The following is a 6,000-nucleotide window of genomic DNA, read 5'->3' on the forward strand; positions in this document are numbered from 1 at the left end:
AAAGTACTTGAAGTACCAAGTACAAAGTACTACTTGAAATAGTGTTCAAGTAAAGTACCAAGTACTTACTTTCAGCAAGAGTATTTCAAGTATCAAGTACTTTTCAGATGTACTTGAAGTACAAGCCAAGTACATTACTTCAAGTACTTACGAATACTTGAAGTACTGGAGGTATACTTCAAGTACTTACAAATACTTGAAGTACTGAAAATGCTTCAAGTACTTTCTAATTATTTGAAATACTGTAGAATTAGATAACTTTTCCTGTTTTTTTAAAAAAGCTTAATATATTTTAGAACTGAATTTTTTAATACTCAGAATTTAAGTATACAATAATACATATTTCGCCACATAAAAAATTACATAAGCATCAACTTAAATGCAGAATGGTAGCTCACTTATTAATAATACTATGTTATTTATAAACAATATTCTTTTGAAATACTTTTACATCTTTCTGTTGACACAATGCCTTCGACAAAATTAACGTCTATTTCTAATTTAAAATTTAAAATAAAATACATGACGGCGTTGTCTATGTATGCTTGCTATTAATTTATAACAAAAACATCGGCGCTGTATGGTATTTTCTCAGGCTTCTGTTGCCTTTTTTTAATATTTTGAATTTTGTTTCACCACCAAAACGTTCTGATTTTTTAATAAAGTTGTGTTAAAAATATATGAATTTTATGAACTGGTTCCGTGTTTAAGTTTGTGTGTAGTTTACAGCACCCTTAATCATTACCCATTGTGAAAGTGCACAGGGCCGGATTTGTGAAACTGAAATTTTTCAGAAAAAAATTTTAAGAGCAGTGTGATACATATACATGCTCGTGACATAAAAATGTTTAAGACACTATGTTGCATTTTCAAAAAAAACTTATGAATTTTTTAAATAAAAAATAAAATGCCTAAAACGAGAGTCCATTTTCAGCGAAAACTATAACTCTTGAAAAATATCAAGGTGATCAAAGTAATTAGTCGTTTTTTACTTTTGCGTTTACCAAAAATGCTGAGAATTTTCTTGGAATGAATGCTCCATATTCCTGAATATATCTGTCTACCACTTACGTATTTACTATTCTAAAAATTATTAAATTAACCTAAATACTACAGTGACTAAATAGTAAACACTAATCACTACAATGTTTGTCTAACCAAGTATGTAACTTTACACTAACAAATCACAAAAAATAGGTTCGTAATGCTGTTCCGTCCATTTATACAAAATTTTGTTCCTCTAATGCCACAATACTTTCAGAATTTTCCTTTACATTTTCGATTGGCTTATTTTTTATTTTTACCTGAAAACCCAAAGAAGATGACATTAGTAACTGATAACTACAATGACTTCAGAGAATGCCTAACAACGGCTTTTGCGAAAATTCAGGTAAATATGTACTAAATTTATTATTGTTAAAATATTTCGTAGGGGTGTATTTATCTAGGCAATTATACTAACTAATCGCGAATTTCATTAACTTTGTATTTTTTTTATAATGTGAATATGTATTTTGTTCCATTTACGGAAGCGGCCACTGACCCTTTTGGGTATCTTTACCTGATATTGTAAATACAAATGTATATTCAGTACTTCTGTAACCGTCCTGTATTTAAACATCGAAACCGAACGCTGTCTATTATTTCGCACACAACAAAACAAAGGTCCTTCGAGCAATATCAAAGTACAATTCTGTACTCATCAAAACCATACAATCATGGTCGTATCAACTGGATTACAAAAAACATTGGTACTACGAGCCGAGTTTCACAAAACATATTTCATTTTGAACAATATTGGGTTTATGTAATAAGCGATGCAATGTAATACGTAAAGTTGTTGTACGGTAATAAATAAAATCCGCACAGGAAAGACAAATGACACTAATTAGTGTGACTTTTAAAATCATTGTTTTTCTGCATTACGTCTTTTTAAATTGTTGGTGTTCAAATAATTCATACAATTTAACAGATTATTTGAAACTGTAATGTGAGAAAATATAAGTAGTAATAACAAACTAAGTTTATATGGCTGAGCCATGCATAAACAAAAAAAGAAAATTTGGTAAAAACGAGTGTCTAACATGATAAAGAAAATTAAACTCCAAAATATTTAACATAAAATTGTGTTTAAATTCTACGAGGAAGAGGCAAATATGAAAGTCTGTACCTGCCATCAGCTATTGCTATTATAATAAAAGGGATAATCCCCTGCCGAGTTCTCCGCCCTGACCAGGCTTCTTACTGACAAATACACGGCGGTGTTAAGAAACTAATGAAAGAATAAATATGTCTTTGAACGAGTACTGAATCATTTCTCAAATATTTTCAAATCCGACCTTGCACTTTAGCAGGTACGTCAACAAACCCGATTCCCTTTGGGGTACCGTGAAGGTACTGAAAAACTACCCGCAAAGTTAAGTTCCAGACCAAAATACAAAAAAGACAGAATTCATATATTCACAACTTTACATCGCTGAAAATTTTACACAGATCTCCGACCCTTCTTCTGTCGTCATCCACTCTCAAATGACATATTTATCACATTAATTTTTTTACCTACCTATCTATCGGCATTATGCAAGTACCTATGAAATGTACGTCATATTGTGGATAAGATATCCACAATCACAGATCAAAATATAACCTCACAGGAAACAAACACGATTTTACTATAAAAATACATCTAATCAAATAATTGAATTAATAACTTCAAGTATTTAACAGACCCTATTTTGAGATGTGAAAATTTCGTAAAATAGAGGCTAAAGTATTTGAAATTTCCACTTTCATACTTCAAGTAATTCAAGAATATTTAAAATACTGAGTGAAGTACTTGGAGTAAAGTACTTGGCAAAATCAAGTACTAAACTCAAGTACATTTTAGAAATACTCCAAGTACCAAGTACCAAGTACCTAAATATAAAAGTACTTCAAGTAAAGTACTTGAAGTACTTAAAGTACTTGAAGTATTACTTCAAGTACTTTTACTTGAAGTACTGAACAGCTCTGGTACACACACATACGTGAACATTTATATCACAGCAATTATGTATGTGTAGCCTTTTATGGAATACATTTAGGGAACACTTTTATGTACGTGACTCACACTGTCGAAGTTGGGATGCCATTCAAATTTTTTTATTTTATATTTTTATTAAGTTATATACATATAAATAAACATATATTGCAGTTATAAATAATTGTTTATATACCTACCCGAGTCTAATACAACATTAAAGTGGTATTTCTGAGCAAAATGTTTTTCCAAACCATTATTGGACTAACAGCAAAACCAACATTTTAATATAACATCTCATCTAACTCCATCAACAAGCATTTTTATAATCCCCATCCACATAATCCACATGAATCACTCAAAATGTAGTGGGCCACTCTTTTTTTTGTTCGATTGCACGATAACTGCAAATCTTCAGTTCGTGATACAACATCCCAGAAATAAAATATTTTTTAACTTTTTAAAAACAAATGTTATTACGGATTTCAGAAATAAATTACTGAGCTTATCACTACAGTATTAACCAAAATGGGAAAGAACAACTGGATGATGAGATATTTTTGTGACTCTAAACTGGTTTCTATTAAAAACAAAATACTCAATTCTAAGTTCCATTCACAATTTCAACGAATAACAGTGGACAGTTAAAAAACACTCCATAGTTTTTAAAGAATGTTTTCTTCTATTTTGCCTTCATTATACACAGTTTTAAAAATTTATTTTACTTTACTTTACACTGCTAATGTCCGTTGTTAACCCTGACCAATTTATACTAATTAGTTTAAACAAAACAATTTCGTTTTATCTAAATTAACACAGTTTAATTACATTACACTCATCCAATCACTGGATTCAATGAATGACACATGAATTCGAGGAAGTAATATATATTTTCAATAGTCATACATTAGATTTTGACAGCATTGTTATCGTTCACCCCACACTATAATAACCACTAACATTTTTGACATATCTTTAAATAACAAGTAACATTAATACTCTTCCTCGGAACAACATTTGGATACATGACATAAATTTAAAGAATGATTTAAAAATAAGTAAATATAAATTTTCATCATTTTGCAAAAAACTAGGAAGTCGCATATGACGTCATTGATGAATAATGATAATGTTCTGCGCCTTTACATTTTTGAAGCTGTGTGACCGAGGCTGCGAATGACTCAAGACTTTGGGTTGCGTGTTTGCCACTTCATGGCAAGATGATTTTTTTTTAACAATAAAATACTGCAACTCCGTATGACATCAAATCAGGTTTTTGTCACTGCGAACACTTAAAAATAAATGTATGTCTCTAATTTTTTGGCCTACAAAACAAGCAACAATTTATATGCATAAAATTTTAATTTTATATATAACATTAAATTTTAATGCCATACAACGTTAGCAACAGAATAGTCTAACAACGTGTTATCCCCTGGTGTAATTTGCATTCAATTCTAGTCTGACGTTGAAGAATAAAAAAGACCAATTAGTATTCTGGGTCGTCAACATTCTTGAACAAACTTTAAAACACTTAGAATAATACAATCGTTGTTCTTCCAACATGAAGTCTATTAACAAGAAAAATTCCACACATGACACATGAATTACACCGCCCAACCAATTCGGCCAACATGACAGCCTCGATCTTGACCTAAACAGTGGATTTAAAGCACCGCGTGTCCACTGCGTCGGTGTAAACCTGGCTTTTACCTGTTCTCGCAACTTTTCAACAGTTTGAAACTTCCGCGAAACGCATTTTCCAAACAAATGACACCGAAATTCCTTCGCCTAGATAATTAAACATACGAAAATGCGCAATAATTACCTGTTATCTTAGGTTATCCGGTGGATTTCGGGAAAACAGCACTTACAAACACAAACATTTATTTAATCACCGAAGGCCCCTCGACGGTTTCGAAAAACACTCGACGCACTACACTGATCACTCACACTCGGTTAACTGGTTACATGATGTTCACACACTTTTTTTTACACGTGACGGCACTTTTACAAGAGTTTTACTGAGGAATGCTGAAAAAATTCACGACAAAACGGTACCTACACACACCTCAAGCGCGTCCTCGCTACTCGCAGTCACACACTTGACAAGGTAGACTGCGAACTTTTCTACTGCGCATTGTTTGCGCGCATAAATGAAATACATTCAACTTTCTAGGATTCGAACTTGGTTTGCGATTCACCGTGAATTTTTTAATTACTGATTTATGACTGTCGTTGCTTTTATTTTGATGATAATTCACAACTAGTATAGACTTAATTTTGTTCTATCTAGTATATCCAATATTCAAAGCGAGTGATAGTGATATTCATCAGTGGTGGTACTAGAAAGGTGCAAGGGGGACACCAATAACACCGAGAGATGTTAGTGAATAAAAAACATTTGTTTTCATTTTTTAAAACAAGTTTTTTTGTTTTATTTTTTTTTAATTACCTTTTTCGCATGTTTAATGTGACTGATGTTGGTTTTTGTTAGAAAGAGCAGAAATTTTGAAATTCTAGAACAGCATACAAATTAATTAAATATAAATAAATTTATTTTTTATAAATTCCTTTAATGAATAAATAATATTACTAATTCCATTCAGACAACTAAAGCATAAAATATAAATATAAAATCGTACCATACAACATATCAGCAAAATTAGTTGTTCTAATTTGTATTCAGTCCCGCGTAAAAATTTAAACTAGTAAGAGGCAACAAATGTACAGGGCCAGACAAAAGATAGTAGGTTAAATTGTGGGAAATTTGAAATTCTCAATACTTTGTAAAAACATATTTTGTCGTATCATATCTTCGTAATTATAATTAAATTATTTTACCAACGTATAATGCAACACTATTATGATGGTACAAAATATATTTTTACTGCTTCAAAAAACAATAATAAAAACACACTTAATTTTTGCTTTGGTAAATTTAATGGCAAACCTACATTGCTATAAAACATATGTACATT

The 6,000-nt window shown here is 30.9% G+C and overlaps 1 protein-coding gene across 1 annotated transcript in view; it reads right to left on the bottom strand.

The window, feature by feature from the left end:
* The window catches only part of Cno (canoe), a 76,051-nt gene extending 70,933 nt beyond the window's left edge, over positions 1–5,118 (bottom strand). The window contains exon 1 of the mRNA XM_064045943.1: positions 4,848–5,118. The gene's annotated coding sequence lies outside the window, so the exon portion shown is untranslated. The remainder of the gene's footprint in view (positions 1–4,847) is intronic.
* Between the last annotated feature and the right edge of the window lie 882 nt (positions 5,119–6,000).

Source organism: Zophobas morio, unplaced genomic scaffold (assembly GCF_036711695.1).
Source record: "Zophobas morio isolate AGI-343-1 ecotype UQ-CSIRO unplaced genomic scaffold, CSIRO_AGI_Zmor_V1 ptg000005l, whole genome shotgun sequence".
Taxonomy (NCBI): Eukaryota; Metazoa; Arthropoda; class Insecta; order Coleoptera; family Tenebrionidae; genus Zophobas; species Zophobas morio.